This window comes from Mustela lutreola, chromosome 9 (assembly GCF_030435805.1).
Source record: "Mustela lutreola isolate mMusLut2 chromosome 9, mMusLut2.pri, whole genome shotgun sequence".
In the NCBI taxonomy this organism is placed as follows: domain Eukaryota; kingdom Metazoa; phylum Chordata; class Mammalia; order Carnivora; family Mustelidae; genus Mustela; species Mustela lutreola.
In genome coordinates, this window is record NC_081298.1 from 66,366,058 (window position 1) to 66,380,180 (window position 14,123).

A 14,123-nucleotide genomic window follows, 5' to 3' on the forward strand; every position below is an offset into this window, starting at 1 on the left:
TGAGGAAAGTACCTGCCTCTCACATTAAACCCAAAAGGGGACTTTGTTGGAGCTTCTCAGGGAGATGAAGATGGGATTCCTGCCCTTGGGGTGGTGGACTGGTACTTGACTCCCACTTGTCTAGAGATGGTTGGCCAGTTGCCCAGTGAACGAACCAAGGGAGAGGTTGCTATGCTGAGATCAGCCTGACATCCCTGAATCCTCTGGGAGGAAGATGCATGGATGTCTCTCATGGAACAGAGTGGAAAGTGTCTGTTGTGGTTGAACTTTGCCCCAGGACCCAAAAGTGATGGCTGATACCCCTGAATCAGAGACAGAGCCACAGAGAAATGCAGCCACAGGTGGGGACAGAGGGTAGGGAATGGACTCTGGGGGCTTGCCTTGCCTCTGGGCCTCTGTCCTCTCACCTAACTGTGGAGCCCGGCAGCGAGGGTGGTTCTGTACCTGGCGAAGCCTTTCTTGATCCCATCGGCCCTCCTGGGGACTCTGTGCCCAGCGGTCCCCTCTCTCATGCCACATTGTATCTGTCTGGTCATTGACCATCTTCTCTTCCAGGAGAGTGGGGAGTACATGTGTTTTGTTTGCACAGCTCGGCTCAGCAGGGTACAGTTTTCTGGGGTCACTCAACACAGGGCTCTGCAAACTTCTTCTTAAAGGGCCAGAGAATGCTTTCCACTTTGCAGAGCCGCACAGCCTCTGAGGCTGCAATCCAGCTCTGCGGTCGTGGTCTGAGAGCAGCCCCAGACCTTCCATAAATGAGTGGGGGTCCTTTTGTCTGGTGACACTCTGTGTGCAGAAACAGGCTGCTGGCCAGAGGGCCGTGGTTGGCCAGCCCCAGACCCGGGGCTTCTCATGAATAAAATCACCCGTGAGCAAAAGGGAAACCTGCATGACATTTGGATGGGAACACGTGTGCATCTTCAGAACAAGCATGAAGGCAGGGCAGCCTGAGTGATGGGGCCCTTACAAGGGACGGACGAGTGGACTGGGGACTGTGATGTCCTCACTGAGCCATTGATGGGCCACGCATGGTCAACAGATGTCAGTGCCAGTGATTAGCTGTGGTAGAGGGCTGTTGCTGGGATCGCAGAGGATTCTGGATGTCATGTACTTAGGATGGGGCTTGAAACTTAGTTTTGAATAAGGCTGCTACCATTGTCAAATCTAAGACATACTTTTATTATTTTTTAAAGATTTTATTTGTCAGAGAGAGAGAGCACAAGTTGGGGAAGTGGCAGGTAGAGGGAGAAGAAGCCTCCCTGCCGAGCAGGGAGCCCATTGTGAGGCTCAATCCCAGGACTCTGGGATCATGGCCTAAGCAGAAGGCAGATGCTTAACCAACTGAGCCACCCAGGTGTCCCTAAGACGTAAAAAATTACAGTAAAATATGCATAAAATAAAATTCGCCATTTTAGTCATTTTTCAAATGTACAATCCAGCAGCATTTAATACATGCACTGTGTGTGCAGCCATCCACATTACCTAGCACTGGAACATTTTCATCACCCTGGAAGGCAGCCCGACGCACACTGAGCAACGATTCCCCATTCCTCTCTCTTCTAGGCTCCGCAGAACATACATTTTTGTTTTTAATTTATTTTCTTCCATCTTCACATCCCTGAGACCCAGCTGTGCTTACAGTCAAGGGTCTTAGGATCGCTGCTTTTCAGGCGGCAGTCCCATGTCCATGTTACCGAGGGCATGAGCGTAAACCAGGTCGTAGGTCTTTGGTAGAGTTTCGTGCATTCTTGGGTATTTTATTTGTTGAGTTTAAACTGCCATCCAAACTGCCTTCAAGGATGCTATGATTCAACAGAAAAATGAAAAAGTTGTTGAGTAGGAAGAAAGATACGGAACACAGCGGCAGGGCATAAATTTGATATTAATGAAGCAGATATACATCATCAGAGGAACAACCACCGTCTGTGCTCCCTCTGAAGCAACAGCCAAGTGCTTTCTGGGAGAGGACAGGAAGCTACCAACGGTTCAAGCTGAGCTATATTTTATAACTGAGATACGTCTAGAAGACGGGCTGTCACATAGGAAGCAAGGCAACTGGAGCCCAGAGAAACTGAAATCCTTTAGGGTAGATGATAAACAATTTCAAAGTAAGGAGAGGTTGGTGTGACTGGTTCATGTGTCACATGGGACTATTATTAAGACATCATGTCTCAGTTTCATGGCAGTATTATTTTTCTTGATGGCACATAAAAAACGGTGTATCTTACAATTGATGGCATCTTAAAATGAGATACAGTGTTATTGCCATCACGTTGCACAGTTATTTCTATTTGCTTGTTTCCCCCCACTAGACTGTCAATGTTTGAAAGACAAGGAGTTTATCTTACTGCTGAATCCTCAAGGCCTTGGCCAGTGTCTAGCGTGTGGGAGGAATCAACAAATGACGTGGAATGAACAAAACTCATTTGGGAGCTGAAGCTGAAATTAATCAGGATTAGCACCCAGCTTTAAGGTTTCTGTGAAAACTAAGTCAAAACCCAGCTTTAAAAATCCTGACTCGTCCTACTCCATGAGCATTTACTTGGTGGTGGTTTTGGTACCAAGTGGTATGACCTCCCAAACAATGGCCTCAATGGGATGTGAACTGATTACTGCCTCAGATTAAGGAAGTGTGGAAGTTAAGTGCCCAGGGGATGGTGGTACAGCAGCAGGACCATCCGGTTCTCAGGTTACTTTGGTCATGATGCTGTGCCAGCCTTACACATGGTATCCACCTCTAAGGTCTAAGATGGCTGCTTGAGCTCCAGACATTGTGTTCACATTCCAGCTGGCAGGAAGTACGAAAGGAGGTCAGAAAAGTAAATGTGAGTCCTTCCCCTAAACCATAAAGGCCACTCCACTTGTACTCCATCAGCTAGAACTTGACTACATCTAACCTCATGGAGCCCAGGAAACACGGGCTTTTGTCTAGGCAGTCACGTATCCCACTAAAATTCAGGGGTTCCATTCCTGAGGAAGAACGGGGAATGAATGTTGAGGGACAAGTAGCAGGCTCTGCCACAGCTGTGAAGCTCTGTGGTGTTGCTTCCATGGGCAACATGGTAAGTAGGCTTGTTCTCTCCTGGTGCTGGAAGGCTCTCCAGTGGCAGGAGGGCACAAGCCGGGCTGCGAACGTCGGGTAGGATTTAAATGAGCAGAAAGAACGGCTAAGGACATTTCTAATGGGAGAATGGCCACACAAGGGCTCAAAGGCAGGAAGGCACAAAGGTGTACCTGTGGGTTAGTAGGGTACCCTCGATCAAGCAGGGGCCAGGTGTCAGGAGTTAGCTAGCTTTTCCCAGCCCCAGAGCAGGGGGCCACCCCCAGAGCCTTGGTTTCCTCCTCTGTAAAACAGGCACAGAGACCATCCTATTGTGAGGATTCAATGAAATGCGGCAGGAGGGAGCCCTTATACACTGTAGATGTTCAAATACAATAGCCATTGGGGCACCTGGGGGGCTCAGTCATTAAGTGTCTGCCTTTGGCTCGGGTCATGATCCCGGGGTCCTGGGATCGATGCCCGCATATCAGGCTTCCTGTTCAGCCGGGAGTCTGCTTCTCCCTCTGCCTGCCACTCCCCCTGCTTGTGCACACTCTCTGACAAATAAATAAGTAAAATCTTAAAAAAAAAAAACAAAAAAAACAAAAAAAACCAAAAACCCAAAACCAAGAGCCACTGTCATGATAACATAGGTTCAGCCTTGAAATGGAGGAAGAATTTGCACTCCACACCCCCTTCCCTGGCAGCTCCCCACTCGCAGTGCCCCTGTGCAGGTATGACATGCAGTGGAGAGTGGAGGGCATGCAGGCAACCAGGGGAACAGGAGCCTTTAGTGGGGCAGAGAAGGGCACAGAGAGGCTCCTGGAATGTAAGACAGCGAGGGGGAAAATGCTGGGAGAGTGGGCCTGGATTGTCCTAGTGCCTGTTGCCCTGCTTTCCCCCATCAAGGAGCACAGTGATCAGTGTCCTGGGCTAGCCAGGGGTCAAGTCTGGGCCCCCGGGGCCCATGCAGGCTCGTGGGTTGGGTGCCAGCTTTCAGGAGGGCCAGCCATGGGGCTGGGGGAGCTCCTGTGGCAGAAACCAGAGGCGACAAAAGCTGAAAGTGAGGGTAGAAAGTGCCGGGTTGGGCCAGCCTTGGTCCAGCTTGGGCCTGGAGGTCTGACCAGGCTCTCCACAGAGATGGAAGAGTGTTTTAGTCCGGTAGGGCAGTCATAACAGAATCCCCTAGTCTGGGAGCTTGAACAACAGACACTGATGTCTCACAGCTCTGGAGGTGGGGAATCTGAGATCTGGATGCCGGCTGATTTATTCTCAGTGACAGCCTGCTCCTGGCTTGCAGATGGCCACCTTCTTGCTGTGTCCTCACATGGCAGAGAGAGAGGGAGAGAACTCTGGGCTCTCCTCTTCTTACAAGAACACTACCTGAACCTAATAACTTCCAAAGGCCTCACCTCCAGAACCTGTTCCAGGGGGTGAGGGGGTGGTATCAGGGTTCCAGTAAAAGAAGGAATGCAAACATATGTGAAGGAACCCAGACACTGAATCCATAACAAACACCTTGCGGCTGTTAGAAATCTGCCCTGGGCCCTGTGAGGTCCTGCTCAGCCCCCATCTTGGTTAGGGCCCTGGGCACCCATCATGGCGGTCGTATTTCTGTCTGGCCTGATGGAGCAGTCAGGTGGGAGCTTGGGAGCCACTTCCTCCTGCTGATGTGCAGGGAGGGAGGCTGCCTCGGCGGGGTGGGGGTGGGGGACGGGGGACGGAGGGGCGGGGGGCGGAGAGGCCCTGCAACCCCATCCCAAGGCTACCAGGGCTTCATTACACTGATGGAAACAAACTACCTTCCCCCCCAGCTTCATGAGATTTCTGCAAAGTAGGTTACGAAGCCGTAGTGATGAGTGCAGAGGGCAGGACTGGAGGGGAAGGAGAGTTAGAGAAATGGCCAGAGAGAAGCACCAACCAGGTCAGAGATGCCGAGGGGAGAGTGGGGAACAGGGGGGAGGAAGATGCGAAGACACGGAGATGGGGACAGGCAAAGAAAGACACTGGAGCAGAGGGAGTCGGAGAGAGAAATCAGAGGACAAAGTGGTCAAGATCCTGAGAGATGTGTGGGAAATGGGGTGTGTTAGAAGATAAAGCTGAGGACAGTGAAGAAGCCCCGAGGGAGGGGAGACAGACTGAGGGCCCTTTCCTACTCCAGCCAAACCCAGGAGAGAGAGAAAGCGAAACCCCGGTCTGTGCTGCGCAGCTCACTGGGCCCAGGGTCTCCCCTGGGTCTGGCCTGGTTACCTTCTCTCTAGTCCAACCCCTCACCTCCAGATTGGGTACCAGGGCCTACGGAGCCGAGTGAGGAGGGCTATTGATCAGATGGGTCCAGGGTGGCCAGGCCTGGGGGTGGGGATGGTGACCTCCAGGGTCCCCTGTTCGTCCCAGGGCTCACGGGACAGCAGCAGGCTGTGGCAGTGCTGGGAGGGAATCAAAATCCAGGGCTGAAGGAGGAGATGTAGAGATAAAGAACATCCCACATTCAGATGATTAGCCACAAGTTGTCCTCCCTTCCGGAGAGTGTGGTCTTCTTGAACCAGATGGTTGTGAATCATGCCCATCTCAGAGCACAGCCAGCCCTTTCCCTGAGAGCAAATCCCAGCAAGCTAGGGCCCTGTCTGACCCTGGCAGGAAGTGAGGCAGCTTTCCTAGAAAAGAATTCCATGGGCCTGTCCCCGCACCCATGGGGAAGCTCCAGACCTTAGGAGTTGGGTTCAGGACCCAAGACCAGGTTTGGCCAGAGTGGCCAGCAGGGCAGGGGACAGCCTGGATGTGTGTGTTGGGTAGAAGGAGCTAGCGGTCAGGGGTCTCAGAGACCAGGGAAGGACAACCCAACTAGGGACAGGGTGTACAGGAGGGGGAGGCAACAGACCACACTGAGCCTATAGGGGGCAGCAGAGGGCAGGACCTGCCTCGTGCCCTCTGCCCAGGGCTCCCCTGCATTTCCTCAGAAATGTTTGTGTCCAGACAAAGGCCCTGGGCAGGGGCTCTGAGTGTCATGAGCAACAATGTAGAAGCAGCTGGCAGCATGTCCTTGGAAAAGATCCCTTAAGAAGGTGAAGACAGCAGCGTTTTTCTTCAAAAACAGGGTGATGGGCGAGACAAGAACGGCAAGAGGCATTCCAGATTGGCTGGTCCCCCTTCAGGACACAGAAGGGGGCAGGAGCCTGCCCAAGGCCACACAGCCAAACCGTCATGTTTGTGTGTCTGCTTATAGGTCACTGAAGTGTAGTTGACAGCAAGGTTGTATTAGCTTGGTGCAGGGCAACATTGTGATTCAACAGCCCTCCTTCCTTGTACTCAAGGTCCCCACGGAACAGTACATTGTTGACTACATGCCTTGTGTAGTACTTTTCATCCCATGATTGGTTTTATAACAGGAACTTTTTTTTTTTTAAGGATTTTATTTATTTGTCATAGAGAGAGCACAAGCAGGCAGAGGCAGAGAGAGAAGCAGGCTCCCCGCTGGATAAAGAGCACGATGCGGGACTCGATCCCAGGACCCCAGGATCATGACCTGAGCTGAAGGCAGCGGCCCAACCGACTGAGCCACCCAGGCACCCCTATAAAAGGAACTTTTTTTATTTTTTAAGTAGGCTGCATGTCCAATGTGGGGCTGGAACTCACAACCCTGACCTAAAGAGTCGCATGTTGAGCCAGCCAGGCACCCTTAGAAATTTGTACTTTTTTTTTTTTAAGATTTTATTTATTTATTTGACAGACGGAGATCACAAGTAGGCAGAGAGGCAGGCAGAGAGAGAGGAGGAAGCAGGCTCCCCGCTGAGCAGAGAGCCCGATGCGGGACTCGATCCCAGGACTCTGGGATCATGACCTGAGCAGAAAGCAGAGACTTTAACCCAGGTGCCCCGAAATTTGTACTTCTGAATCCCCTTCACCTCCTCACCTATTCCCCAACCCCATCCTCTCCGGCAACTGCCAGTTTGTCCTCTGTATATAGGAGTCTGCTTCTGGTTTTGTTTTGTTTTGTTTTGTTTTTGGATTCCACATATAAGTGAGATCATAGGGTATCTGTCTTTCTCTCTCTGACTTACTTCACTTAGCATAATACTCTCTAGGTCCATCTATATTGTCATGAAAGGCAGAATTTCATTATTTAATGGCTAGCAGGCTAGCATTTGATTGTATACATATACCATGTGTATGTGTGTGTGTGTGTGTGTGTGTATATATATATATATATATATATATATATATATATATATATATGTATTGGTTTTTGTTTTTTTTTTTTTAAGCAAGAGAGGGTGGAAAGGGGCCGAAGACGACAGAGAGGATCTTAAGCAAACTCCTTGCTCAGCATGGAGTACAACGCAAGGCTCCATCTCACAAACCAGAGATCATGACCTAAGCCGAAACCAAGAGTTAGATGCTTCATCAACTGAGCCACCCGTGTGCCCCTATACCACATTTTCTTTAGCCACCTTTTGATGCTCTGTTCACCCATCTAACTTGCCTGCATTTTTCAGGTCTTATCTCAGCCTGCGATATAGGCAGGATTATTCCCATTTTACCAACAGGAAAACTGAGGTTCTCTGGGTGAGTTGCCACAAGATTCACCCCAGGCTAGAACTGAGAGGAGCCTGGGCTCCCAGCTCAGGGCTGCCCTCCTCCGCTGTGACAAGGCAGCTCATCTTCCATAACGTGGGGGAGGTGGCCTGTGCCACACTGACCGCTTGTCCACCCTCCCCAGCTTCCCACCCAAGCAAGCCCACCCTGTTTTGGCAGAGAAGGTGGTCCCCTGAGTGGAGCTCTCATTCTGTGTCCCTAACTAGACGGGCCCATCCCAGGCTAAGGGATTGGTTTATTTGGTGAAAAGCCTTGTTTTCCTGGGGCTACTCTTTTACATCGCTGCCCCCTTCCTGGCCCTTCGCCCGAGCCACCTCAGTTCCTCAGTGTGGGTGCGTGTGTCAGCTGCTGTGCTGGGCTGGAGGCTCTGGGGCAGCCACAGCGCCGTGACACATGGTTTGATGTGGGATGGGAATATTTTAAATCTTAGTTATCCTTCAGGGCAGGGAACATGTGGTTTCCAGAAGTCCGAGGGCACCGGTTCCCTGAAGAGGCGGAAGGGAAGTGAGGAGAAAGTGTCCAAAGGGTAGGGAGGGTGTGGGGGGGACCAGACTGAACTCACACAACTCTAGCCAGCCAAGCGTGGGCCTGGGAAAGACGCTGTCTGTGGACAAGTGTGGGTCGGTCCCTCTATACCCTGGAAGCAGCGCCCCCCCAACCCCAGCCCCCCGCCCTCTCGGGACCCCTGCTCCCAGCACGATTCCCACAGCATCAGCAACATGTTTGTTTTCCCGGTCTCCCTGGAGCAGCTCCTTCCACCCCCCGAGAGCGCCTCTGAGCCAAATGCTTCCCCCTTCTGTCAAGAGAGGGTGTGAGGAGGGGCCTCACATTTTCCTCGTCCCCCAAGCCCCAGGGAGACTGGAGAGACAGGACAGCAGGGCTCCAAACTCATCAACCAACTGCAAATGTGCCCATCTGGGTTTGGCACAGCGGATGCAGGTTGTCTCCTGCCTATGACCAGCTGGGCCAGGTCAGGGAACCACACCCGCCCCCACTCAAGAGGGATGCCCGCCCCCTCCCGGGCAGAGTGGCCAGACGGTGGCCAGGGAGCAGCCAGAGGACAGAGACAGCATGGGTGGCAGGCTCTGTGAGGCAGGCTCTTCCATTTGCTCCAAAGAGACGGATGGAGATGCCCTCAGTCCTGAGGTGTGGGAAGGTGGAAGGGCCTCTGCTGCCAACAGCTTCAGGACTGGGCTGGCCGGCCATCTTCCCGGGAAGCCTCCATGAGACTCAGCAGCCTCTAGGACCCTCTTCCCCCAAAGCTATGCGATTGGCCCGCTAGCCACCAACCTGAAGCAAGTCCCCCGCTTGGGTCCCTGGTTGCGTGGACTCACTGGGTGAGGCCCGAGCCGAGGCTGGCCTCCCTCCCACCTGTCTGGGCTGCGGTCTCAATCCCTAGGCCAGTCTGTGCAGCAAGTTGAGGACGTGGCTTTGCTGAACTTTGTGTAGAAAGAACTGTTTGTGGCCAATATCCTCCAAGGGACTCTGGGAGAGACAGGTACCAAGAGCTGCCTGGAGGTACCCCCTCCCCCAGCCATTAGGACTTTGACACAGGGTTCCTTCATTTATTGAGAGCCTACTCTGTGCCAGGCTGGGGATATAGAAGCCCAACCCATAGAGCTTTTATTTTAAAGATTTTTGAGAGAGAGCTCATGGTATTAGCAGAGAGGAAGGGAAGAGGGAGAGGGAGAAGCAGGCTCTCCGCTGAGTCCAGAACCTGACATGGGACTCGATCCCAAACTGAGCCAAAGGCAAACGGCTTAATCATCTGAGCCACATAGGGGCCCCCACATGGCGCATTTAGAGGCAGGTAGGGAAGCACAGAAGTAAGCCATAATCACAATCAAATGTGGTACATACACTGATAGGGGAGGTTAGGGTGTCTGGGTGCTCGTGGGGCCCTCACTCAGTTTTGGAGGTCAAGGAAGCTCTTCATGGAACATGAACACCTAAGACAATGCCTGAAGATGTTAAAGTGAGTGGCAAGGGTGGGGCAGGGATAGGGATGAGCTTTCCAGGTTGACAGGACAGTGGGGGCAAAGGCGAGAGGCATGATGGTATTTTCCAGAAGCAACTCCCAGAACAGGTGGTGGAGGAGGAGGGGAGGCCTGTGGAGACAGGCAGAGGTCCCTCACAAATGACCTAACATGTCTTCAGTTTTTATACCTTTCTTGATTCTTCAGCCAGAATTTTTCTCAGCCTCCTAATTCTAGCATGAAACCCAGTGGGAAATAATGACTTCCTGCCCTCCCAAGGAAGAAAACAAAACCCCAGTAATTTCTGCCTAGCCCCAGAATGGCAAAAGTTGACCCACGCTTAGGGTAGCCTAGATGATGGGAGTTTTCTCTTTTAAAAACAGGGCTTACTGGGTGCCTGGGTGGCTCAGTGGGTTAAGCCACTGCCTTCGGCTCAGGTCATGATCTCAGGGTCCTGGGATCAAGTCCCGCATTGGGCACTCTGCTCAGTGGGGAGCCTGCTTCCTCCTCTCTCTCTCTCTCTCTCTGCCTGCCTCTATGCCTGTTTGTGATCTCTCTCTGTCAAGTAGATAAATGAAATCTGGGAAAAAAAAAAAAAAAACAAAACCAGGGCTTACTGCTTTTCTATTTATAAAGGTAATGTGTGCTCAATGTAGAAAAGTAGAAAGATCACATATAATCCCTTCATTGGAGATCATCAACATTTTGGAATTTTCCTTCCAATCTTTTTTTTTTTTTTAATTTTTTTTTTCCGGTTACATAGTTGAGGTAGAACTAAATATAAATTTTCTTAAAAGCTTTGTACCCTTGATGTAACAGAAGTATGTTCTCTTGTTGTTAAAAAGTCTTCTTTATTTGTAAGGGCCGTGTCCCATGGAGTCTCTCCAGTTTCTCTGCCAACTCCAGGCCTCAGTGTCTTTGAGAAAAGTGGTGCCGGGGGCCCCTGAGCATCACAGTCACCTGGGATCCCCGGGGGCCAGCCAGGTTTCTCACATCAGGAGCTAGCACATGAGGCTGGAGAAGCTGCAGGGCTACCGAGCCCCTCCAGGTGCCGGGCAGCTCGGGTATAGCCTGAGGGCGGGCTGCTGTAAACCCTCCGGGCTGCGCTGCCCCTGCATAGCTCCTAGGGACTCATCGAGCTGAGAAGTCTCATTTTAATTCAGACACAATTATGTCTACCTGGTGGAATTGTCAGGAAAAAGCAGATACTGCCCTTGGAGCTCGGGGTCTGGCAGATGGAAGGTGCTCTGAAACACAGCAGCTGCTGTTAACGCTGTTCCCCAGTAGACAGACACTGTGTCCACACCCGCCCCAGGAAGGGCTTCACGCCCCCGGGACCCCGGTTCACCTCCTTTGCATCAAAGTCAGAATTTATGCTCGCCTTCTCACATCTATCGTACGGCAGCTGTTAAAAACATGTCGGATCACATCGCCCCAAGACAGAATATGTATAATTGCGACTGTCCCAGAAAGACAGAGGTTTATGGCCACAGGTGACCAGGGAAGGCCTGGGGGTGGCGGGGTGCAGAGGGTTCCAAACAGCGGGTGAGGGGCTGTCAGGCACCCGCTTCCCATCCAGTTGAGGAGGAGGGCTAGCCGCCTGTGCAAGCTGTCACTGGATGCGGAGGAGAGAAGCCTAGAGATGGAGAATAAGCACAAGTTCTTAGGGCAATTTGATGTTGCCACAAAATCTAAGTGTGTGATCCTCTCTTCTAGTAAGTCCTTTTTTGCTGTATATTACAAAAGCATTGGTCTGTGGCCGATCGAATGCTTACAAATTTGGGTCCTTCACAGAAAGTTTGAGGCACTGGTCTCGAGAGCGATACATGGTATCCTCTTTATTCCTCAAACAGCCTCTGCAGGGTCGTGAGGTAGGGGGTCCTTTCTCCTCCCTTTGTCCCCTGCCGGGAGCTAGCATCCATCCCAGCCCTTGCCAGCTAAGCTTCAGCTGTTCCCCATCTCCTCGTCCCACCCCTGCCACTAGGCATGGCCAAGACTCCGGAAGAAGACCCCACAGAGACTGGGGTTTCTGCAGGAGATGGGGGCGTTCCCTCAGGGTGAGCTGACACAGGGGGCTGCCGTGTTCCTGACGTGTCACAGGAAAGAAACTGCCCGGAGAAGAATCTGCCCTTCATTTGCCATCACGGGAGCGTTCCCTCCAATCCCAGCCCAATCCCGCTGCTGCGGCTGCTGTCCTGAGCTTGCCATCAGCTAATTGCCCAAGCCCCTGCTACATGCGGAGATGGGGACTTTGCTCTGGGAATACCAAGGGAAGGTATTTTTGGTAAGCACTTACTCTGATTAACTCATTTAATTTTCAGGACAGCCACATGGGAGAGGTCCTGTTTTTACCTTGCATAGAAGAATCTCAAGTAGGTTAGGGGACAGGCTTAAAAATCACAAAGCTAATAAGTGGCAGGTGTGGGGGTCAAGGCTGCGCTACTCTTGACCCTGAGCTTTTCACTTCAGTTTGGTGCCATGGACCTGCCCAGGAGGGGTTTGCAGTCCAGTGGGGTGTGTGAGACCCCTGGAGAATCTTACAAGAGTCAGACGGTCCTGACTTACGGCCAAGGGAGGGAGGGAGGAAGGGAGGGGCAGAGACCATGGGGGACTTTGGCGAGGGAAGTAGCCATTCTCAAGGCCCTGCTCCTCAGCTCCCCCGTGCTCCCCTGGGAGCACACTCATATCCTGTGTCCTTGCCCCCTCCCTCCCCAGACATGATCTCACTCCTTCTCAACCCTGGAGGCCCCAGAAAAGAGATTTTTTCCTCCCACACACGAGAACTTGGAGACCCGCAAGCCCCCTATCCCCCTGTTCGGGCTGCCCCGGTTCCCTGCAGGGCCGGGATGGGCGGCTCAGTACCCCATGCTCCTCAGCCCCTCCTGATACCGCACCCCATCCCCAATTTCTCCCCAAAGCTCTTTGCCTTCAAACCATATCTTTTGTACTTTCTGTCCTTGAGAAGGATTTGCAGTAGGAATCCCAGACGGAAGAGCCCTGCTGGAGGTCTTTCTGCCTTTCTACCCTGGTATCCTCTGCTCATGGGGGGCGGGGGTGGTGTCAGTGCGGTCAGAGTGGGACCCTGGCAGCCGGCATCAGGAGGTCCAAGATAACATCTGGTTGCCTTAATCTCTCAGGAGCCCGTCACTTAGACTTTCAGCATCCCTATCCTAGAAAATCAGGGTGCTTGGGAGGATTAAATGGGAAATCACTGAGAGAGCTCGCTGCCAGCTCTTTGGCTTCCCTCAAGTTCTCGGCTTTCTTGAGTCTTGCCCACCCTTTAAAGCTCGCCTCAAGCCCACCACCTCTAGGAAGACCTCCCTAAGTACACCAGCCTGATCTTTGGCCTGAAGGGGTCATCATCGATACCTGGTCATCTGCTGCATGGCCCTGCAGCTCTAGAGACACGGGAACAGCAAGTATCACTCAGGACCATGCGTTGGAATCCACCATGTTTCGCCGAACCAGACCCAGTGCAAGCTCGAGTTTACTCTACAGCCGAGCTCCTTTGTCTTAGGACTGCTCGTCTTCCCACTGTTTTTACTGGCGGCCAGATTTGAGGGCTCTCAACAACCCAGGTTGGAGGGGGTGGGTCTGGGGAGAGATTTTGGTTATCCTGGTTATGCTGGTAAAGACAGTGAGGCCAAGAAACTCCAAGAGCAGGCCAAGGTCACAGGACTGGGCAGTTGATTGCAGAGTCCGGGTTCAAACCCGAGTTTTGATGCTTTTTCTACTCCCTAGGCGCCACAGTGTCATCGGGGCCAGAATCAAGCCAAACCAAATACCGGGAGCATGTCCGTTTGGGGCTCATATGACCTCTGGGGTGGACTTTTGCTTTTTCTTTGCTTCCCCTACTCCCTCCTCCAGGTGTCCCTCCCAGAAGTCGACCCTCTTCCCCCCAGAGAGCCAGCCCAGCCCAGTTGGCAGGGGTGGCTCCAACTCAGAAGCCCTAGACCCGGCCCTGTGCATAACTTGAAACCAGGTTTTCCCCCCAGGTTCTGTACCCCCAGGCCAGCCTGCCCTGCAGATCTTTGCTCTGGGCAGCACCAATAGTCCCACTTCCAAAAGGCCCTGGAGGCTAGGGGACGGTTTTAAATAGCCACTGACAAGCCCATTTGTGAGGCCTGGTTTCAATTAGTTATCAGTGCTTGATTGAATTAGGTTTAATTGTTGGTGGGCGCTGAAGTGATGAACGAGGTGTGGCTTTAAATAGGAACGGCCTTGTTTCAGCCTCGACCTGAGCAGGAACTAGAGTGCAGATCTGCTCTCCTCCTGTTCTGAGGGCACTGGGAGGAAGGTGGGCTGAGCTAGGCTGACCTGGGCTGCTTCCCCTGTTCACCAGGGCTTTATTATTCCAGCAAAGAAATTCGAAAAGATCCTGACGGGGCCTGTGGGAGGTGAAGTCTCGATGATTTGATCAAGCAACCCATCAGTCACTTTCCTCACGGCCCTTTGACTGGGCTTGCTTATTTCCATCTGTGCCGTGCAGCTGTCCCCAGACCCATCTTCCCAGA

At 52.4% G+C, this 14,123-nt stretch overlaps 1 protein-coding gene across 1 annotated transcript in view; it reads right to left on the reverse strand.

Moving 5' to 3' along the window:
* Positions 1 to 1,155: 1,155 nt before the first annotated feature.
* SOCS5 (suppressor of cytokine signaling 5) overlaps positions 1,156 to 14,123 on the reverse strand; it is a 116,682-nt gene continuing 103,714 nt past the window's right edge. The window contains exon 3 of the transcript XR_009344804.1: positions 1,156 to 1,802. The gene's annotated coding sequence lies outside the window, so the exon portion shown is untranslated. The remainder of the gene's footprint in view (positions 1,803 to 14,123) is intronic.